Raw genomic sequence first — 25,270 nt, forward strand, 5'->3', positions numbered from 1 at the left:
TAGTCTAGTACAACGCGTGTCAAATATGCAAATTATATTCCTTCACGAAAGACGTAGAAGAGACATAGAAACAGATTTGGCTCCGTAATTTTTTCTTTTTTTTTAAATATACACGCAGTCTATACAATTTGCCAGTTGGAAATTACGCGCGTCTTTTAATTTATTTCTAAAGTCTCTGTATTTTAGAACTAGTTACGATCCTATCCTTTCCAGATCTCCCCAGAATCATTGCATCCCCTAACGATTTACTACAACTATTTACAACAACACGGTTCCTTTCACGTGGTCGAAGCAACGATCGCGAACAATTCCATATGCGAGCAGACGAAGCCTAACTGCAAACCATAGCCCAAGGCACAAGAACGACGCGGATAAAAGCGAAGAGAGAGACGAGGAGGTTTGCCAGGTTTGGCCAAGGAGAACCGTTCAGGTGTTTTAGCTTTCGTCGGCCACGTTGCCTCTCTACCGTCTTGGAAACCACTTTTCCTGGTAGTTTAATCCCGCCTCGAACTCACCCTCAACCCCTCCCCTTTTCTCTCTGTCCAGATACGTGCAGTTTACCGTGTTCGAAGGAAGCCGGAATTCTCCGTTGCTTCCTTTCAACGTTTTGCCCCTTTTGTCCAGGTCCGGTGAACAGGGCGAACCAGGTCTCCCGTCGTCGTCGTCGTCGTCGTCGTCGTCGTCGTCGCCGCTACCGCTGCTTTTCTTTCCCTTCTTTCAAACGACTCTCCCTCCGCCTCTCTCGCTCCTCGCCAACCCAAGGGAAAATCGTGTTTTCGCCAACGTTCGACTCGCTTGTTGTGACTCGGTCTCTCCCTTTTCTATCGCTTACACGTCCACGTCGGATTCTTTTCGTGTTTCTTGCTTCACCGGGGTTTGTTGTTCGAGAGGGTCGTTCGACGGGGTTGATAAAGCTAGGTACCACTACCGTCGTGATTTAGGGTGATATGAAACAGGGATCGGTTGTCTTGTAATGCACTCGCTATTTACTTGGTTGGAGAGTATCTGTACGGGCTGATATTCGCATTGCGAAGTATTCGAACGTTTGCAGATACTTTTTATGAATTGCACTGTGCGCGCGTGTGTGCTGAGAGAAACGTTTCGGCATTTTATCGGGCGCCGTGAGTACGTCGGTAAAGTGTGAAACGAGTGTGAGAATGTAGATAGAAACGACAAGGTGTTTAACGAATGTTACAGTGGTGGAAAAATGTTTTTGGAACTTCCCTTTATATTACGATGAATACAGGAATAGAAGACATTTAAATGTGCACAGTGTTTTCTCATTTACGATTCTGTTGATTATTAAGTATTAAACACAATTGCGAGAGAAATATCAGGTAAAGGATAATCGTTTATTAACAAAGTATGAACAAATTTTCGGAAATGATTCGATTGTAATATTAGCAGATAGCTCACAAATCAGTTCTATCTGACTTCTGATGCATACTAATTCTTGATTACAGACTAACTTGTCTATTATTATCGAGAAAACACGAAGTATACTGAACGTGAAAAGCGAAAAGGAAAATACGAATATTAATGTTCGTTCTTTAGTAATCTTTCGGTAAAAAAAAAAGCAAATCTTTCAATACAATCGATCGCAGATGTGTTATCGTTGAAAAGCTCTACAGTTCGTAACATATGTACTACGTATATTTCTACACCCATCGCAACGTGAAGAGAAGTTGCGAGAACTTTTTCACAGTGCTGTATATATGTATTATACTATTTCGCAGAGATCACAAAAGTGATGAATCGAATTCAAAAATGCATATAGAAATGACAAGCTGTATAGTACATATATTTCCTGCAGATCGCAAAAGTATTAAGCAACCACTCGTTCGTTATATTAATAAAATTCAGTATCCACCGGGATCATAATTCATACTCGTCATACATATATTTTAGATGGCTTTCATGTAGATATACCCATCTTACATACTAATTTTTTACTAAATATACGATTGCTTGTAACTTATATACAGGGTGGTTGGTAACTGGTGGTACAAGCGGAAAGAAGTCGAAAATATAGAATAAAAATGTAAAAATTTAAAAATTTTAAAAATTAAAAAAATAACGTCAATCGAGACAACGATCTACAGTGAGATCCGTTATAACGAGACGCGATAAAGTGCACGCGTACCGAGCAAAAATTCAAAGTCGATTTTCTCGAAAACAAAGCCTCAAACGAAAAATTTTTATTCCATATTTTCGACTTCTTTTTTCGCGTAGAATCGCCCCCTTTCCGCTTGTACCACCAGTTACCAACCACCCTGTATATACACATTTTCAAACTGGTTTCAAACTCGACCAATACAATTATGATAATCCTGTCTCGTTACATTATGACGAATAACATATTAATGAAATTTCAGAATGTTCTACGCATCAAACCATCTGAAACCATCTGAGACCGCTAAAAAATGACTCTGCTGAAAAACCAATCACCAAATATCCAACGAAGCAAAACAAATTTTCCAAAAGTCCATCCATAAGAAACACACGAAGCAATCATCCTTCTCTACCATAATCTATTCGTTCCCGTTTGTTGTCGCTCATCCATCTGAATTTTGTTGGCAAACGAGCACATGATCTCTCTCCGTCTGGATTCATTAGCAAGTGAAAACGCCGAAAAAAATGCTCTCCCGTCGCCATCTGTTACTCCTGTCCTCCTTCGGTGATTTCTCCGTGCAGCCCATCGACCCATCATCACCCTTTCTATCCCTGAAAACACTCGCGCACAGCCACATACATAGTGTGGCTGTCTCTCTCAACCCTTCGCGACCGAGGCGCGCGCGCGCGCGCCAACTATATCCCCTTCAGCCAGCCGGCCATTGTTTCTCGAGCGGCTATTCGCGTCGGGTTAATTAGTCCACGCTCCAGTTAGCGAAAATTGAATCCAAACGGTCTCGAGATACGGAGTCCTTCGTTTACCGCGTATTTACGGTGTAAGCAGGCCGACCAAAACCGCCGAAAACCTGGACGGGCTATTGAACGAGGCTTAGTCCTCGATGCCACGACTAATTAGTCGGTCGCTTTTCGCGCCTTGTTTTTCCAAAGAAAACACCGCCGCACAGTGGTGGATTTAGGCGATCGATGGAATTAGTCGGTCCATTTCACGATTCTCGTGTTGAGATTCTTTTGTAATTTATTTGGGATTCCGTTGACGATCGATTTTCCACGTGAGAGTGGTATTTTTAGTTCTAGTGAAAATAACGGGCAACGATGATATTTCATTCTCTTGCAGCGGAGAATAGTAATTTGTACCTTTTACGACAGTTGCTTTAGGAATAGAAAGTATGACTCTCGATTGTGTCAAGAAAATTTCTTTCTAGGAATAAAGCATAGTATTTCGAATTTCGTCTAAAATTGACAAGCTTTAGGGAAGAAGGTTTTAGAAGAATTTCTTTGGCGCTGAAAAGTATCGGAACTAATATCCAAAGTAATAAGCCTTTTTGTTGAGAATTTTTTCTATAACGAATAAAGCAATATTTCGTTGCTTCTCGTCCAGATTTGATCAGTGTCAGGCCAATACCATCAACAGATATCGAATCAGCGTTAAATAAAGCTTCGCTCGTAACGAATAAAAAACTGATCGAATCTTCCTACCTTCTTCGAATCGGCAAAAAATCCAGAACGATTCTCCAACGATTTAATCAGTCGACCCTTTCTAAAACCCTTTCTAATTCGTACAGTATCACCGTTCGATACATCGGCTAATCTCACGTAGCTCATCACATTCATCAGGATCTCGTTCTTTCATCGACAATCGCCTTCACACACTCTCTCGCTCTCTGTTCTATCTTCTTTTAACTTTCAAAATTTTACCGACAGTACCGCGCCGTCGATTAAACCATCCACCAGACGATGTCTCTCCCATTTCCCTTTCTTCTCTCTTTCTTCCTCTCTTTGTACACGGATTGCCGATCAATAGAGCACGCTAGACTACGCATCACCCTTCCTCTCTTTTACCATCATCTCCACTTTGATCTCCTTTATCATCTCCTGCACCCCTGTGTCTCCTCGTTATTCTCCTTCACTTTCCCTTGTTTATCACGCTCTCGTTCCTCCGCTCCTTTGTTACCTCTTCTCTTGCTTTCGCCGTTCTGCTTCACTTTCCTATGTCTTGCCTTTCTGGGAACAGGTTTCTTTTCTCATTACTTTACGTTAGTCTTACTTAATCTTTATTTTCTTATCTGTATCGTCCTTACACGCGCTATTGTTCACGTTGCGTATCCTTTTCTTTTTCTTGAAGATCGAACGAGCGTCGACGATATCTCGCACGTCGAGTTAACTTTACGCGAGCGGTTTAGTCGGAGTTGAGTCGACAATTGTTGCAGAATCCCGCTTTATTTCATGCTTGACGAGTTTCGACAGCATCTGAGTACGTAAGAAGGACGAACATTTGCTTTCTCCTTTTCCTTTTTAGAGCAGACTGTGGTACTGCAATATTGACACGAGAAACACATGTAGTGTCCCCTGGCAGCAGAAGCTCTTTATACGTCGGTGTTGGTAGGATAAGAACAGCAGGTGCGAGGCTAGTGACTCACAGCAGAAACGATAGGAAGTTTGCGGGCAAAGTTTCGAAAAACTTGCAGCGTGAAACGAGGAAGAACGAATATTTGCATTCAATCACCGGGTTTTATAGATTTTTCGGAGGGCAGCTCAGCACCAATCTCTCTATTTTCCCTATTTTCGCTCGTTTCGTCTACGGTTAGTTCTTGTTGTCGCGTTAGGATACACAGGCTTAAGCAAGTTGCACAATCGAATCGTAAATTATACATTTTTTTTATTATTGCGATGATTTTTAACACGCCTTAACAGTCCATCAGTTGTCGACAATTGCTGTTGTAATTATACGATACGTAAAATGATATAGCGAAGTACGTTTAATAGGTGAATATTACAATTACAAAATAGTTTCTTAAGGAAAATTACATATTTACTGTGATCGAAGGATTTTGTTTCGAACCCATTTTCTTTTAGTTTATGCGACTGTGACTTATGAATGAGAGTATAATACCATGCTTCTTTCCTTTCTCATCTTCATCGTCCGTTTCTTTCTTCCCTTGTAATCCTCGTCCTTCTCTGACTTCCTTTTTTAAGCATTCTCTACTTCACCTTCCCTTCGTCATTTTCTTCGCTTCTAGCCTTTATCAGCTTTATAATTTTCTGCTCCGTTTTATAATTGAACGTGGTATAAATTCGTCATTAGACAGCGGATTTTATATTACAATCACACCGCAGATTTTTATCCAAATTCGTATCTTTGAGAATGTAATTAAAAAGGTACAGACTCGATAGAAAATTGTTATACTCACCACACGTTATAGGAAGCATCATAGATCGGCTATTTTATATTTTATACATCTTTTTATATAATGTGCACACTATGCGATTGTACACTTTCAAATTTCCTAGAAACGCGTAAAAACCCGCAGTCTAATAATAATAATAATAGGCGTAGAAATGAATTCTTTCCGATCTTTCTGCAATGCGGAAGTTGTAAAATGGAAAGAACTCGTTTCTGCACCTATCGTTTCCTCTCTTTTCATCTAGAAAACTACGTAAAACTACGTACGCAGCCTTTTCCCTTTCCCCTTGTAATAGGATAGGCCGCGCGACAGGACGTCTCACCGCAAACTCGATATCGCTCGATACTTCTCGATTTTCGATTTTCAATAGTCCGATAACATCGTTTCGGCCAGACGGACGTCGTCGTATTCGCCTCCATAGCCCCGGACTAATTCGCGGATACGCTCGACGTGGCGGCTACGCGAAAATTGAAATCCGATGGAAAAGCCTCTGGCCCTCGAGCGGGACGCGCGATTTTTCCCTCTAATACCCTTCAATCCCACCCTTTCTCTCTCGTTCTTCCTCTCTCTCTCTCTCTCTCTCTCTTTCGACCCTTCTACCAACGATGACAAATATGAATGGTCTTGAAATCGGAACTTTAATTACCGCCACTATCGAGTATCGTCCAGTACAGACGAGAGAGAGAGAGAGAGAGAGAGAAAGAGAGAGGTCGTGACAGGACAAAAGAAATTAAATGCAAGCGATACGCGAATTGCCTCGATGGATGGAGATGTAAAGCGAGATTTTTCGGCTCGTCCCGATCGCCTCTCTTTTAGGGGATGAAATACGGTGATGTGTTATTGGTTCCGAGCGTTTGTTCGCGTGGGTGTTACTCTCCGTCCCAAGAGTTTAGGGGTGGATCGCTGGATCAGAGGGACGAGAGGCTGGTTAATTGTTGGATTAGGCGTGTAACAGTTGGGTGAAACAGGCTTTTAGATAGCCTTCCGCGATTTGATCGTTTTCCAACTGCAGCGAAAGCGGAAAGGGTGTGGTTTTAGACGGCTAATTGGAATTATTTCTATCGTGGATTCGTATTATCGAGAGTTTTCAAGAGGAAGATCAATCTATTAAGAGTAGGATTTTCTGCTAATGCAACGTTTCATCTATCATCGTTTTCTATCAGTGTAATTTGTTGGATTTTGTTTCTCAATACCGTAGCTACGAAAGGGAACTTGAGAGATTCGTTTTATGTGTATTTTTGTCGCCGTGACAATTTTGCGAAATTCGACACTATGCTTGCGTGTATAGAGTTTACGAACCGACCGATTTATTTAATCGTAGGTTTACAAAGTATTATGCATTTCCATCGTTTACATGCGACGTACTGCGAGTATTTCGCATTGAAAGGGAAGTTGTAGTATTTATAGCATCACGATGCACTGTATTCCTCGATTATTAATCAAGATAACCTTCTTACTGTCTGACTAGATTCTTCGATTGACAATCGTTCAATTAAGAGACCATCTACTAGTAAACTGCAAAGCATCGACAATTAGAATTGTCTACGGTACTTTGAGAGTCTAGAAAATAAACAATATCGCAATACATATATGAAACTCTTCTATATCGATAATTTAATCCTTAGACTATTCTGGATACCTGTATTTCAGTCAAATCCCTCAAACAGATATTCGAAATCAAATTATAAATTGCTTTTGTTAAATATCGCAAGTCTAAATTGCGTCTTCTAAATTCAATCATATTGAAATCGTCAAACGATATTATTGTTAGCTTAATAACGAAAAGTGGCGTGGCAAAGTGACGTAATATCGAAAACTGTGTCACCTTAATAAATATCGATTTTCCAATGTACGTTGAATAATTTTGTAAAATTAGTCGGAAAAAGGGGAGGGGCTCCGGTTACACGATCACCGTCACATCAACGCCATAATAAATTGTCGAAAATGATGGTCGGCTTTATTGGATCAGCGGTGCCTGCACTCTGACAGATAACAACCAGCTGTACGCAGTGCCTATGTATGCAGCTATATAGCCGTGTTAATTGTTCATTAATATGGCGATACGCACGACTGAATGTTTATTATCAGGATGACCGAGTACACGGAGTATATGTTCGCAACGTTTGTATAAATATGATACATCCTGCTACCATCTTCCGTACTTTGCTTGTCTTTGCTTTCCTTTTGATCAATTTATTTAACTCTGTTTGTGCTGCTGTCCCGATCGTTTCCAACCCAATCGGAATTAGGTTACAAACACTAACTTTATTTATTATATTAATTTATTAAATTATACAATATATATACTATACTTTTTCTAACATTAACAAAGATGTCAAAGTTAGAACGAATTGTCATGATTTCTCGTTTTCGTGAAGAACATCTTTCTAAACATCTGTAAAATTGTAGATTCTTTTTGTTTATTAAGATTCAAATAAAACTGAAATCGTTACGATACGCGGGACTTCTCGTTTCAACGATATGTCAAATATCTTCTTATCGAAACATTGAAAATTCTTTTTGCCTGTCAAGATGAGAATAAAATTGAAGCATAAAAATATAAAAAGCGAGTGGCAGCAGCGTTAATATTACCAGATTAGACTTTCATACATTTATGGAGAATTTAAAGATGCAAAAATACATAGAAGGTATATAATGTGCAAGAGTATGTGAAATATTCCAAGTAATGTATTACTCGTTATAGTATCTGGTAGGTGAAACATATCGTGGGTAGAACAATTCTGTATGTACAAGTATTGTGTAACATCTAGGTCATATATGACGTTGTAACAAGATAAAACGTTTTAAATTATATAATTGTTCGATGATAACGCTTGCATAAATTAGTAATTAATAAAGAGATTACATCGATGACACCGTGTAATGAACTTCCATAGTATTTATTGTTCGCATCGCGCTTATTTGACCAATTCCAGGTGATATAATCGCACGTAACCATTGATATTTATCGCAGCAAACGATATTAAACAAGAATCAAGAGTATACGCTAAATTTTTTAAAAAACATTAAATTATCTTGATGATCGACATTAAATGATATACTGTTGTGTAACGTTTAATCGTATTGTAAATTTAACTAAATCATAAAATTTCTGAATGGTAAAAAATCAGTAATATAGTAGGAAATTTATAATAAAAAAATCCATTACCTGCTGCCATTGGAAGTAAAGATAAAAATTTCAAGGAGAAATATGAGAAACGATAACGCCGTAAAATATTATTCGGAGATGTGCAAAAGACTTTAAAGTATGACGTGAATATGACTATCTGGATCGATCAGGCAAATGAAAATCCCCAAATAAATGGTATTACGAGGATGCAACGTTTGGGGGAGCAATTTGAAAAATGAAAGTCGGCCGTGTGCTCGGTTGCGATGTTTCTTTGCATTTAGTTAATGGAAACCATTCGCGCGTGAAAAACTTTGATCATAAAATTGGATTTAAAAAGTCGCGCTGCACGCAAAATTAATTGTAGAAACGCCACGTTCCACGTTTAAACTCGCTATGTTGTATTTAATGAGTCGAAATTGAATGTGTATTTTGCTCGTCTACTATTGTGTATCTGTTACGAATGTATGCGTCTGTGAAATACGATTTGAACTGATTAATTAATCAATTAATTCTCGTTACGAGCTCCGGTTTGCTTCCGAGTCGAACGCGTTATCCTTGCTTCAAAAAGTTTCCAAATTACAGCGGCAAACTTATGAAAGGTATTCGTGAATTGAGAGTTCAGAATCTGAATCTGTACTGTAAAATCATTTAAAATATCGTAACAAATACCGACATTGATGAAGTTAAAAATTATTTCAGATAATAGATATATTGTAGACAAAAAAAAAAAATAATTTCATATATACCAAATTACTAAAATTATTCTTATTTGTATGTATCAGTTCTCATAATTTAAAGTTTAAAATGAGACAGTAACTTAAATGTTTTGATAATTTCTTAATAATCTTTCAGATAAACTTAACGAGGTCATATATAATTATACACGTATTTTTTAAAGGAATCCTTCAAACTGGAAATACCACGAAACAACGTTAAGAAGCAGCAAAAAAAAGAAAAGGAGCAATTATTCGACAAAAAGCAGGGTGAAAGGAACGTTCGTTAAAAAAAAGAAGACACGAATGATTGATCGATACCAACAGCATTAGAAGTTGCTGAATCTCGACATTCCAAAAGAACAGCGAGAGGTGTTGCGGCCAGAAACAATCATGTCGGAACAACATCATGAAAAAAAAAAGTGAAATAAAAAAGACAGAAAGAGGAAAGAAAGTAGCGGCTAGCGGCGCTGAGAAACACGTGATTTACGTTTACTTGAACCCGCTCAATTTCCCGGAGGAAATAAGTTTAGTTGGCGAGGCTGGAAACGGCTAAAATATATACGGATTGCTTTATGGCTGCCTTTGAAATCGACCCATAAATCCGCTGTGAATCACCGGTGCTCGACAGGATCGAGGCACACGAAAGTGCACGGATTAATCGTCGAACAGGAAACGTTTGGCCGCACCAAGCAAAAACGTAAGAAATATAAGTAGCGTTCGCGATTGACGATGATTTTGTCGGTAAAAGAGGTTTTGACAAAGTGTTGACTTTATTTGGCGCAAAGAACATCGATAGGACCGCTTGTGTAATTTTTAATTACGTCCTTCTCGATTAATTTATTGAGTTCTTTTTCATACAGGTCTTAAACATCAACAACTGCATCTACGTGATAACGTACACTACGTTTACGAACGTTTACGTTAGTTCGTATTTCTATCGACATTATGAGCACCTAAATAGTCAGGGGAATGAAACCTAAACAGCATCTTAAACATTACAGAACCTTTAAACGAGTGTATACTTTATTTTTGGTAATTCCTATATTTTTATACTATATGCACCGTGTACATTTTTGCATCTCTAAGTTCCCCACAAATGGAGCCAGGTAAGTCTGACAGTGGGTACAAAAATCTGTATCTAATTGCTCCTTTGAATTACATTTTTGCGCTTCTAAATTTCCTAATAATAGAATCTAACAGGTCTGGCAATCAATATAAAGATATCTGTATCTAATTGCTCCTTTGAATTACATTTTTGCGCTTCTAAATTTCCTAATAATAGAATCTAACAGGTCTGGCAATCAATATAAAGATATCTGTATCTAATTGCTCCTTTGAATTACACTTTGCGCTTCTAAATTTCCTAATAATAGAATCTAACAGGTCTAGCAATCAATATAAAAATATCTGTATCTAATTGCTCCTTTGAATTACAATTTTGCGCTTCTAAATTTCCTACAAACAGAATCTAATTGATTAATCGATATAAAAGTATCTGTATCTAATTGCTCTTTTGAATTACATTCTTGTGCTTCTACATTTCCTACAGAGTCTAACAGGTCTAGAAATCGATATAAAGATATCTATACCTAATTGCCCCTCTGAATTACATTTTTGCACTTTTACATTTCCTACAAACAGAGTGTAACAGGTCTAGCAATCGATATAAAAATATCTGTATTTAATTGCTCCTTTATACATTTTATTATACATTTTATACATTTATTATATTTCTTCTAAACAGAGTCTAACTAGTGCAATAATCGATACAAACGTGTATAATCACTCCTTTGAATTATATGTTCCTGACATTCAATTGGAGGTTTATTAAACAGAAAGGAGGAAGAAGAAGGAAGTGAGGCAAAGAAAAGAAGGGTTTCTAAGGAAAATAAATTCATCCTGAATGGCATACGTCGATCATCATACCTAAGCACGGAGTCGATCCTGCCCAATCCGATTACTGACCACAAGTGGATCCTGAGTAAGCTATTATGTCACCCTGCCACCCCTATCGACCTCTTAGCAAAGCCATCCTCCGTCTTTGACTGCGATCTAACCGCTGGAATCTGCCCGTTTACGAGCTGTCCTCTCAATGAGATTCGAGAGCACCGGTAATTTCATGCCTTTTAGCTACTACTCCGGGGATGGGACTCCCTTCTCCTTCCTCCTTCTGCTACGGTGAATAAATTTCTCCGATTTCTCAAGCGGATTTTGATATACTACCTCTCAAAGTGTAACTTATTTTTGCTTCGATTTTTTTATTTTTATTTTTTTTTTTATTTTCTAATTTAATAATATGGAACCTTAAGACAGAACCTTAGTTATCTGAACTAATCAGAATACACACAGAATTTTGTAGACAAACAAACAGTTTTGCTTTTATGCGAGAGAAGTATTATTTATCTATTCGCTTAGAAATCGGTTTCGCGCGCAATCACGCGAAATTTGGAAAATCGATCGACAACAACACTCGACAGCCGAACAAATTGTCAACAATATTATTCATTGATGGGTCGATTAGAAGCTCTAATTACACGTCAACTAGCACCGGCTAAATTGTTTTCGCTCTCGCGCTCACGCGGCCGCTTTCGTCGAAACTAATGAGAATCTAAATCGATTTACGAGCTTGCAAATGAGTTCGGCCCTGGTGTGTTTCCGATATAAGCGAAGGGCCGACGGTTCCGCCCGCTGAAAGAGTAACTTCCAGACCCGTTTCCATCCACACTTTGACAGTCCTCTGATGTCGCCAAGTCCGGTTAATTTTCTATCGGCGAATCGCGTCATTTCGTACGATTCCAGCTCCGCAGACGATATTACGATCGTCAACTTTGAATAAGTCGCGTGCTCTGACGATACGGAAAGAACCGCTGCGGTTTACAAAGCTTATTCGTTGCAATTAGTTTCAATTTTCTAGTCAATTTTCTCACAGCGAATGAAATTGAGAAATGGAACTTACGATCGATTTGCAAGATCAGTTGGAATATTCGGATGGATATTTGGATCTAAGTAATTAAGAGAGAAATGGAACTTGCAGGAAGATTCATTTCGTTCATTAAATGTCGTAACAAGTACTTCACCTTCGACATTTTCTTATATTCTTACGTGTTATGTGTATTTTTAAATATTTCGCAAATACATTTCATAATTTGTTCAATTAGATAAGCAATCGTGATATCGGATGTGAGAGTAGCGTAGATGTCGAAAGTGGATTGTAGAAGTATAAAGAAAATGTAAAAAAAGAAAGATGTTTGTAAAAATGAAATTAATACAGTTCAATGTTCTTTATTTACAATATACAATGCAACTTCCGTGAAATCGTCTGAATGTAACATCTGCTCTTCGTAGTTTCATTCTCAGAGTTGTCAGATTAGGAAAATTAATTTCAATCACAACATTTTTACGTTCTTCCTGAATAAAACAGAGAAATACGGAAGTTACAGTAAACGATACTGCATACTAACATGCTTTTCTACTATTTGAACAAATTTCCAGATGACGTAAACACAAAGATAAGAGCACGACGCTTTATCTTTACTAATGTATTACGTACATTGCATGATACTAGACACAATGGAGCGTAAAAATAAGATTGCAGCAAAATAAAACTCTTTCGCTGTTTCGCTTCGTTTAAACCTGAAATTCCAGAAAACAGGAATAACTCACCGATCCAAAAGTATAGCAATTTCCATTTTTGCAATGTCCCAGAAAACATATCGCAGAAGCCCAAACCGCTATCTCTGCTAATTCCACGCGATTCCTCTCCCAAATTACAGCCAACCCTCTGACGACTCCAACCAACCGCCTTCCATTAAAAGAATCTCACTGATCAAACCAAGAGGAAAAAAATTGGGAAAAAATGTGCAGACGTCTCCGAATCTACCAGAATTCCACGTGAAAACCCTGCTCAACGTATCACCCAGCATTTTTGCACCTATCGTCGTCCCAGAGGACATCGTATCACAGACGCCGAGGAAAACAGAATGAGTGAGAGAGTGAGTGAGAGAGAATGGAGAATTTCTTGCGATTCTCCGAAATGAGAGAGTTTCGGGTATTCAAAAGCCGATTATCCGTCGAAGTAGCGATCAACGTGATCTCTGCAACGAGACAGTGATACAGATAGGGAAAGAGAAGCGGCGGCAAACTAAGAGGGCGGTTAGCGACAGGATTTATGCGCCTGCATTAATATGCAGCGTTGAGAATTTCAATGGCGAGGTTCTCTGCACCGTAGCGGGAGAAAGGAGCGAGCAGAGAGAATGGATATAGGATAAAGAGAAGGAACAGGAACGAGGGAAGACGTTTAGGAGGGAAGGAGATGCAGTGAGATTCAGTTGAAAGCCAAACTCATAGATGATCAATACTTTCAACTGTACAGACGTGGTTGAGTAATAGGATAACGTCGAGAGCCATACGCGAGTCGAAGATGTACAGGGTGTTTAGGGGAATTAGGGAAATCCGTGAAGCGTGCAGGTGTATTTTATTTCAGATTAATCGGTTCAGGTCAATGGCCTCGTATATTGTGCAGATTTTTACAAGTGTCCATTGTATTTAATGTAAAGACGATTGAAGGCGCTAGGCGCTAGGCTATCGTTGTTGTATTGTTTGTATTGTTTATATTGTTGGACTAATTCTGTCTCGACTTCTTCTGCTTAAACGCTGCTCGTGTTTCGAGAAACGTGTCACTATCCTCGCACCATACATGATTTGTTATTGATCGTTAATTATTTGTTCATTACTAAAGGGTATTATCAATGCAATAAATATAAATAAATTATATATTGTTACAATGTTATTATATTATTTGGTTTACTTGATTGATTTTGTCAAAGTCAGAGGAAATGATAATAATAATAATGAATTCAATATTCTAATAGTTTTCAGTTTAATTCAATTTATGTGTAATTAGTATGACATATTTGTAATTGTATTTGCGGATTATAAACTTTCTCAATCGCTGTTTGAGCTCTCCAAACAATCCATGTTACTAGCTTCGACATACACTATCAGCCGTAAGTGTTAGGACACGTAGGTAATCTCAATGTTCCGTTGGTGATATTTCTTGGAAAATTATAATAAATTACATATTTGCGACATTCGTTTATTTTGTATTTTACACTATGAAAAGAACGTATAATGCGAATAAAATAGGACCAAGATTAATTAATTATCAGAGAGACGCTGGCAAGAGATTAAGACACACGTGAACAGACATAACTAATGTAAAGGAATTTATTAGTTATATTTATTGGAAAATTAAGAAATTTTATTTTATTTAGTATTATAAAAGACAGGTTCGATGCGAATGAAATAAGAGCAAAGGTCAGAGGAGCAATAGAAGGAGAGAGAGTCGTATATGGTCAGCCACAAGTAGTATAAGAACGTCTAATCTTTATATTTCTTGGAAAACTCTGGCCAATTCTACTTTGTGCAGTATCTTACACCTTATAGTTCATCTATAAAACACGTGTACTGCTAATGAAATAACATATTCATAATAAAATAAAATAAAATAAAAGCAATGAGAAACATTCAATTTGTATTAAATACCGATAGGTATCTTAATACTTATTGTCAGTAACATAATTACTGTACCTATGAATTGTTATTTCTTCTAAAATTAACCAACGATACAATACATTCGATATACGAAGATACCAGAAAAATGTCATTATGTCTTATTATAAAAAATATTATAAAAAGTTCGCGCCTGGTTGAGTTAATTAGAACATCCAGCGAATCGATAAAAATTAAATCCAAGCAGATAGAATAAACAGAGATTCCTGTTCTTCTCTCCTTTCCTTTTTCAATGAAAATCTTCGTTGCAGCTTCTCGATTTCGAAAAATACTGAACCGAATCTCGTCAAAATGGCGAGTTACGTTAACTAAAAGTCTTTTTCCACGTCGATTACAGGATATTCGAGCGTCCAATCGAAGAAACATTCTGTCCGTCGAAATGGATCGAATGAATCGCTCGACTCGTTTTTATATATGGATAATTGACAATTATAAATCGATGAACGTGCCGGTACACGGCTTTTGTAACGACGACTCAATAACTGGCTTATGGCTAAATCCGAGCAAAGCCAGGACCAGGCAAAAAATTCAATTACGATCACTCTGCGCGAGCCAGATAGCCCGGGTTATCTAGTTGGCCTCATCCACAAAAAGCAATGCCTTCGATTCGATACTCACACTGTGCGTCGTCGATCCAAGAATCGACCGTGAAAAAGCTGAAAATTTTTTAGGCGACCGTACGTGTCCCCTAATTTTTCGATATTGTACGAGATGGAAAACGTAGTTTTGTTTGAAAAAATTCTAGCTCGGCGTTCTATGTTCATTTTCACGTGGATTCACCAAGAAAAATGACCGTATGGAATGTTAAAAAGAAAAAGAAAAAAAAAGGAAGAAGATCGAGAGAAGCAGAAAGAGAACAATAGAATTTGTCCAAGAGAATCGTTTGCATAAACCCAAGTGCTGATTCGATTCTTTTTGGCATTAAAAAAGTGTTGTTTTGTTAGAATATATTGGAAACTTTGTTCATAGTCAATTTACAATAATTCAACTAAAATTGCATCTTATATTTGACTCAAACTGTAGCTTACAAGTAAATAGATACCTTGGTCGATTTTTAATAATAATAATAATACAAGAATATCATTAAGATATATGAATCAATGTGCTATGTTGTAATACTTTAGTTTATATATTTGTATGTACACACATAGACACATAATATTAATCAGTATGTACAAGGATTGTCCTAATTTATATAATCTTATCGTGGTCGCAAATGAGAATCAGTCGACAACAAACAAATAAATAAATATTACTAACAATGAATTAATGGCAAACTAAAGATCAGAAGCATTTCTTACTATTTTCTTCTGCGATCGTCTGCATTATATGAAACATAAATTATGTGAAATCTTATCGATGGTATTTCAACACGAGATAACAATACGTCCAAGCGCTAACTTTAAATGTTATTGATAGAAATATAATACGACGATCTTTTCATTAATCTGAAAGAATCCTCTCCATGGTATCTACATATAGTTTGACACTCAAACGAGCTGACAAACAATCTCCATAAATAATAAAACTACATTGACCCTTAAAGGTAAGCTTCATCCTGTCGCAAGTACGCAAAATCCCGAGCATTTCCATTTACAACGTCGAAACAACGATGTTTCTTCAAAAACTAAGCAAGTGTCCACACACTTTCGAACAATCACATACACTATCAGTGTTATTTATTAACCGATAATAGGAGAGAAAGAAAGAGAAAATATTTTAGTCATCTAATCAATCCAGGCGAAAGGAAAATTGAGATAATTCAATCGTCCAACGTCCCTCTGTTCAAACCGTCAGAAAATTGATTTCTATCCTCTGTGTCTAGTCGAAACATTGAACATTTACAAAGCAAACGACAGTGTGCCGAGCGATCTTCCGAAAGTCTTATGAGAGAATGATCGGAATCGTAGCCTGGACAACGTTTGAACAGAACATTTCGAAGCGGAGGGAACGCAAATAAGCCTGTGATTCTTGAAACGGTCGGTTCTTTGAACGACAGCAGTCTTTGGTGGTGGTAATCCGGCGCCTGGTGAAAATTCAGCGGCTCTGGGAAACGCTGAATCTGCTGAGATCTGTTTGTACACGTTACACAGCAACGATTGACCGTGGGTAATTGGTATTTCGTTCGCAGATATTCCGTTTTCCAGATTATTGTAGCCGGTAGGTACGTCGAAACGATCGTGTGTATCTGTTACCGAGTCACCACATAGGAGAAGAACCGATCGAAGATCAAATAACCGCGTTTCTCCTGTAATTTCAAAGTAAATTAAATCGAATGGAGATGTGTTTGATGGGGAATAATGTCTTCCGGTGTTTGGTCGCTGTCTGTGTGAACCAGTTCGTACCAGGTTCCACGAGGTTGTTCCTTAAGTTACGGAAATTTAATTCAATGAAATATCGTACCAAACGAAGAGAATCGCGTTTCTAGTGTACATGATGTTGTGATCGTATGGAGAAAGTATCACGATTGGGTTTTCGTTGAGTTTTGTGAAGCGTAGTGAGAATATTTGGTTGGCTAAATTTACAATTCATCCCCCTCGTAAGGTACTGTGCCGAGGACGATAAATCTCTATCTTATTTGAAGACTTGTTATCTGAAAAATAAAACGATGTTATATCGTGGTTGAAAACCGTTGATTATTATTTATACGTATAGGGAGACAAACTTGTATAAACAGATAAAAATGCTACTGATAATTTAGCTGGGACTATTTGTCGTTTATTTATTCTACAAATATTTCGAATTATCGAACTCCACGTATTTTCTTAGTATAACATCGTATTCCACGGATTAATGATATCAATTTAGAGAAAAGCGGTACATATTTTACGCGAGTCGTAAAAACAAACTATTACTCAATCATGTATATGTATATTCACTAACAATTAAACATTTGGAATCATAAAACGTTCCACACAAAAGTCAAGAATTTGAAACAAAGTCCAACTAGAATTCTTCCATCTTCCAGTAAAAAAAACTCGTACGAAATAGAGAAAAGCAACATCGATATGTCTGAAATTAATTTCGAACTACCAACAAAGTTAGCAGAAAATGAAATACAAGACGGTAGACGCAGAGTACTACCATCTGAAATTACATCAGTCGACAGAGTTTTCAATGAAACGATTCTATCGTAATAATTCGACGACATTTTACATTCTCTTTCTGCTCGGGCACAACAGTTTTAAGTACTTCGCAAACGTTATCGCGTTGTCAGCGATTCAAAGTTGCAGGGATTCTACTCGAGCATAGAGCGTAGAATACACTACGTCAACGATGGAACACGTAACATTTGCAAAGCACTTGGACATCTGGATTTGTTGGAGAGTACTATAACTGTAGAAGTGTTCGAGTAGCAAGTGATATAGCCGCTCTCGACGCTTTACGCTTTACGAGGATTTACTTTTACTACCACAAAAAGCTAACCCAGATGATCATCCAATTAAATTTAATTGCAGGAACACGCAACTATTACTTGCACAGGTAAAATTCGCCCGTCCCCCTTTCCTTTCCCAAGATGCAGTTAAACGCGGGACATTTCCACGACTAATTCGAGGAATTCTTTGCGTCGCGAACGAGGTTGCTTTAAATAAAACACAGATTACAGCGACGTCGAATAATTTGATGTTCGAATAATTTTCTCAGCGAAATTTACTTCGTATTTAATTACGTGAACAGTTCGAACGTGGCTTCAGAAATATATTAAAAAGTTGATTATTTTTTGAGTCGTATTTGATTTTGATTAAAGCTTTTAATTTGATTTCTAGGTCGAGTGAAATTTTAATAAAGAAGGTCTGTACGTGCGTGCATCGAACATTTACTCTATGTTAGTACGTGTTACTTATAAAAGCTTGGATATATTCATACTGAGAAATTTGAAAATTCCACTGAAAGCGACGTAAGTGACAGAATTTTTCATTTAATCCCTGGATAAAGTTAGAATTTAACAGAAAAATCTGTATGCTTCTAAATGTACGAAGGCTACAGTCGAGGAACACGAGTATGTTACACGACAGCACTTTTTTAAATTCAGTACGATGCCGATCAATTTTCTCTGTCATCTTGTTGTATATCAAGATATTATTTCCTAATAATTCTCTTTATAAAACGTCATCAAGCATCGTTTTCATCTTAACAGGCTCCTTTCGTTTTTAACGATATTAAAATACTATATAAATTAAAATACTATAGCTTAGTCGTAAAGCAACAATCGACAAAAATATACTCGTCATATTTAGTTTTTCTCCGGTAATCTTCATACACGTACAAAAGCTTGGAAATTCGTCGAGCAAATTGTTTGTCCGTAAATAAACAAATAAAGAAAAGAGAAACGAGCAAACAAATTCCGTCATATTTCATACAACGACAAAACAATCAGATCGGATAATTCAATATCTACGAAAAACAGAGACAATGGCTGATAAATAAAATTCTCGTTCCATATGTGACCTTTAACCTCGTTTATTTAGTATCGCAATTAATCTCACGAACGTTGTCGATTTTCTAAGTAATGAAAAGCCGCGTTTACAGGATTTCAAGCGTCCTGGTATAAAATAATCCAGCGTACCGAAGGTAACACGGTTCAAATCGCGACTTCTCAACCGTTCGATAATCGATCGCTCTTAATCGTCGCTGGAAATCCGTACGTCGCGCGGCGATATCAACGTCGCTTTCAGTTCCGCTTCCGATATCGACTTTCGCCGTGTAGTTACGGCTTCTAAACTTCGCGAATTCCCCCGATCGACTATTCTGCCGCATTCAGATTGACCTTATAAACCGTTCGACCGGAAGAATACGTTTCACCAGTCGAATTTGCATCGACGGCCAATTAGATCGATCATTCTTCGACGTGTTTCACTCCTCAGCAAGCAATTTTTCGTTCTAACGTCTTTCAACTGGCGCGCGTAACTTGCGACGTACGGTAACAAAGGGATTTTCTTTGACGAAAATTTCCTGCAATTCTGTGCGAAACGTACGACTTTTCATACGGTATCATTTTTTTTCTTTTTTTTTTTTTTGGATGATGTATGTCTTAATTCTAAAGTTTATATCAGATGAGGATACGAAACGGTTAACTTTGATAAATAAAAGTTGTTTACCGAGCTTTTGATCTTCCAAATGATCTTACTTTCTGTTTCAAGTCAACTTCATTAACGTGAACACTTCAATGCTGTTGTAAAAGTTCCGTGATAACAACTATTTTCAATTACATCGACAAAAGTTCCGAAGAATCGTTTAATTTTTATTGAAAAGCTCACGGGGTGATTAAACGTATCAATTTGGTAAATTACGCGCAACTTTGAGGAAAGTGTGCCGCTACTAAGTTCAATAATTTCGATAATTTAGGGAAAATCGTGTCACCGCGATGAGGGAATATTGATTAATCGAACTCTGTGTTGTCCAAGGATGTGAAGTTGTGAAACTCAAATGGTAATTAGGTGACTGATTTTCAAAATAAAATGACATTTAACCTGTCCACGAAGAGAACTCAAATTTCGATAAATACAAATTCAAATTGACTGTGAAACGATTTCATAGAAACTCTAATCTTCTAATTATTTAAAAGTTTAGTGAAAATTCACTGACAAGTTATTAAACTCTGAACAATAGTTCTTTGTATTTTATGCGAACAAATTTCAAATAAAATACAATATCGTAACGAGTATATAATAATTAAAATAGATGACCATCATTTACATCATATCACGTAATAATAAAGGAATGTTCTCTGAAGAGTAGCAATTTAATATATTTGACGTGAAAACAGGTAATAATATGCAGCATAAATTAGGATATACAGCGCCTATCGTGCTAACGGAATGCAGATCATTAATATTATTAATGTTGAAAACAGCATTTGTACTCACGTAGAAACCTTAAACGTCACGAATTAATGCACCTGGTCCACAATGTATTCACAAGAACAAATAGATCGTCCTCAGCTAAGCTTCAGAACATGGAAGCTTCTTCGAACGATGAGCATGGAAGTGGTCTTGCAAGTCGTAAGCACGCGCAACGCACAAACCTGCAATTAAACGAGCAAATTAGAAAATCTACTTCAAATATCGACAATTGTATTAAAAATGTTATCCCGCAATCGTAGTAAAAATTTTTTATTTTTTATAAAATACCTTATAGATATAGTTGCATATGTATGTTTTCCGACAATAGTGTCTTATATCAGTTGACATACTTTCGATTCAAAGAAATACAAAATTAGTATTTACGCGAAATATATTGATTTTAATATTTAAAAGCTGTTATCGCTAGACTGCGGTTATTTATACATTTCTGGATAATTTGTATAAGTGAAACGGAATAGACATACGAGATATTCAAAATAATATTTAGCGGATGAAACAAACCTTAATTTCATTTTTATATTTTCTATTGATTTCGTGAAAATATGAATCTGCGTAAAAAATCGCAGTATAGAAAACATGTTAACGCCAATGGAATTTGAAGAGTGGTAATTCTTATTATCATTATATTCGATATTAAACGAATAGTAAAAAAGTTATTGTTTGCAGCAGTTATAAGTAAGATTGTGTGTATATTATTTAGAGGAAGATAATATTTTGGAAAATAATATTTTTAAAAATTCGCATAGGGTGAAATTTCACCCCTCTAACGGTTTTAAGGTTTAAATTTCTAAAAGCCTCGAAGGTTTAAAATTCGCGGTGATTAAGAATTTAAAAATATTAATAGACTGGTTCTTATAACTGATCGTTGCAGGTAAATATGTATTTGATATTCATGTGGCAAATGATTAATTTAAGAACGATAACATTCGAGATATTTGAATTTCGAAGGTTGTATTATTACAGGATTTAGAGTGCTTGCTACCTTCAGATGTAATCCACGTCCTTTTGAACTGAATTTCAACGTTTCCCTGGCATTACACCCAGCTTCGCTAGGGATCTAATGACACGTCGTTAGACTTGCCAGAACGACATGGTTTAAATCCACCAGCTTTGAATATACTCAACTACAACTGTATTCAATCAAATGAAACCCAAACGAAGATAAATGTACTAATTTCATTAAAATGTCTATCAATATTTATACGTATTTTACAATTCATAAGAAAAAATTTCCCAAATTAACTGGTGTAATTTATAATCAATTAAGTGGTCAATTAGTCGCCAATACGTATTAGTCGTGCGAATATTCAAAATTTAATAATATTAAATTTAGCTTACATGATATTAAATCATCAAAATTCGTGGGAATTTTGTCTACGAGAAAACTGATAATCGCTAAAAATTTTAATGCGATTAATTTACTCGTTAACAGATATAATTCATTCATGAATATGTACGAAATATCCAATACATTTTAATAATAATTCACATTTAATAAATGTAACAAATATGACATTTAATGAGTTCTACATAAGATAAGTAACGATTAACCTAACCAATTAATTTCTTCGTTCCTCATCAATAAAAAAAGGAAAAAATCTACATTTTAATAAACTTACACACCTATACCATAACTACTTAATGCTTAATAAATGTAACAAGTACAGCATTTGATAAATTATAAATATTACAAGTAACAACCAGCCTAACGAATTAATTGCTTTCCTCGTTACTTCCGAAAATGAAGCAAAGAAAAAGCTGCCTCCTTCTCGTTTATTCGCGATCCTCGCCATCTGATTCTAGCCAGACCATGTTCCCTTATCGATTGGCCGCTAATTATGAATTTTTCCAGATTTTCTCGCGGAAACCGATCCTCCCAGTCTCGGATGAAGCTAACGGGACCGGTGACACGGTAGGACGCAAACGGTGTTAATTAAAACGGCTTAGTAAACCTCGTTATCGAACGAGTCGTTAGCAACTTTGCTGGCTGTCGACAGTCTCGTTCGCCCTCGCGTCGATCTAGTCTTATTTCCTTACGATATCATAAGCTGATCTCGTAAGCTACGAGTCGGCCGTGCGTATTTGGTATTAATTATTCCCGGAATCACGATTACTCGGCTCGTCGAGTTTGCTCGTTCAATTACGCAGGTGATCGAGAGGATTTTCATTGTGTGGATAATTAAGTTTCATGATCTCCATTGAAATTTTAAACGGCTATATCTGCACACCGATTTAACGCCCGAAACACGTACACGAAATGATTCGCCAAAGTATTGCAACATTTATCAGAGGCAACTTTCGTGATACAATTGCGCGTGTTAGATAAAACATTTCGTAATTTCATTAGCACTGTAACGAGACACGACTATCGTGATCATATCGGTAAAATTTAAAAATTGATATAGAAGTTACGAGATATTTGTTATAAACATATATGTAGTAAACAGTTAGTATACAGCATCTTAAACACATAGTATGAATTAAAAAATCGCACCACTGAATATCCAGGCTTATTGATAATAATCTACTCAACACAATTATTCGATACCACTATTCAATATTACTCGATAAATTTACAATACTATTTGAACATTTTCGTGATCTCTGTCGAATATTCGCATACTTGATACACTAAATATCTCGTAATTTGTGTTACGTGTGTGTAATATATAATATAATATACAGTGAGCTTGTCTATATACTACATACACGTTATGAGATGAGTACTATGTCGTGGTTAAACGTAACGTTTCAGTTTAAAAGCTTACCAATGCCAAAGAAATTCATTTTTATTCCTTAACCTCGACTATAATTACCAAAGAATTCTCGGATTTTAATCGTTTCGATTTTTGCAGTTATCAACGATACAGGACCTCTTGTGATAAAATTAAGGTTTCATACTAAATTAAGAAACTCTCAACGATCTCTACTAAACTGTACTACAGCTTCTTTAAAGTCTCTAAAGAGTACAGAAGTCACTTTATTCCTGCACCACGCGTATCAAAACACAACGTAACGTAATTATCCCCCTAAAAAAAAAAAAAAAAAAAAAAAAAAAAAAGAGGAGGAGGAGGAACGACACCGGATTAACTCTTCTCTGTTCATCATGAACGATCTCATAAATGACGAGGAACCGGCAAAGGCTCGCACAATTACACTAGCGTGTCTTTCCTACTTTTAATTAAATCCTCCATAATTCAACTAAGATCCTCTCTCGTCGGGAAGCGAATGGCAAGCAAGATAGACACTGTCGTGGCGAGTTGTCGTTCATGAAACGGCATAAATGAACGAGTAAGTCTATAAGAAAGAGTGCAAGGCGGTGGGCGGGGGGCGATTAAAATTTATGGTATAATTACAGCCGGGTATCGTTCAAGCAACGAAGAAAAGAGAGTAAAAAGAGAAAAGAAAGAAGGAAGGAAAAAAGGACGAGACGAAGAAAGGAGGATGAAACAGACGAGCTTGTAATCACAGTCACTACAGGGCTGACTCGCGCCTTGTTAATTACACCGTGCCACGAGTTGTAAGCGTTTAGCCGGTGTCTTTTTAAATTAACAGCGAGAAGTCGAGGTTAAAGAAGAGTCGCGTGGTGTTGAATGTAAAGCGATTCGATTCAAGTTGAAAGAAGAAGCGGATGAGCTATGAGTTACGAGCAGGCTGCGCAGTTTCATGCAAATTTATATTTTAATGAATGCAAGTCAAGAGATAGCAGTTAAATAGAAATTTATTTTACACTCCAGATGCTACATAGTTTTATCATTTTCCATGTTTTTTATATTTGCGGGCGTTATACGCATTCGATATAATTTCTTATAAATTCGATATAATTACGAGTCGCGAATGGACCGCGATTTTTGTGCAAATTTGTGTCTTTACGATAATTCAAGAAACAAGAATCTCAAGCTCCTAAATATAATAAAAATAGAAATTTGTTTCACATTATAATTACTCGATACAATTTCTTACAAAATGTACCAGAAAATCAGCAATCTAACCACGAGTTGTGAGTAGATTGATCTTTAAGCAAATTTGTACTTTAAATGGAAATAACTGAAGAGACAGAACGTACAGTGTATTGTAACTTTTATGTGCATTTTTGTATTGGTTTTAAATTTTCAATTTTACTAACACAATAATCATGGTCTTTCGTTATGGCGCAAACGAAATTCCAAAATGTTTTATGCTATACATATAAACCTGTGCCACAAGTAAACACAGACAAATTCAAGAAATAATGTCACGAGAAATACGCGATGACAGAGGGTTGGTTGCTTAAACTTCTGACCGACTGCGTTTTATCAGATTTCATCAGATTATATGAAATTACATCGCGTACCTGCTCCATCGCCACTCTATGTTAACTTCCAACTGCAAATTGAATCGAGGATCCTTCAAATCGAATGCTCGATATTTTTCACGAAGTTCACGAAATATTCGCGTGTGCTTTTTCCCCTATTTTGGAAACTGCGTTTCGGCAGCGTTTGATTTTCTGAAATGTAGCTCCTCTTTTAGATTTCTTTCTTTTTCTTTCTGTTCAATACCAGACGAGTAAACTGAAGACGTTTTTTCGTACTGCACGCGCTATCACTTACGAGCAGACTGTGAATTTCTACGTGGAGAAGCCACAAGTTTTTATGAATATAATTAAAAAAGATGGAACCTAGTCTGATCTACTAA

General features: G+C 36.8%; 1 protein-coding gene across 1 annotated transcript in view; it reads right to left on the reverse strand.

Annotated features, from left to right (window-relative positions):
- mub (poly(rC)-binding protein mub) overlaps positions 1 to 25,270 on the reverse strand; it is a 240,601-nt gene that overhangs the window by 167,026 nt on the left and 48,305 nt on the right. The window contains exon 2 of the mRNA XM_033335441.2: positions 20,600 to 20,757. The gene's annotated coding sequence lies outside the window, so the exon portion shown is untranslated. The remainder of the gene's footprint in view (positions 1 to 20,599; positions 20,758 to 25,270) is intronic.

This window comes from Bombus vancouverensis, chromosome 15 (assembly GCF_051014615.1).
Source record: "Bombus vancouverensis nearcticus chromosome 15, iyBomVanc1_principal, whole genome shotgun sequence".
NCBI lineage: Eukaryota > Metazoa > Arthropoda > Insecta > Hymenoptera > Apidae > Bombus > Bombus vancouverensis.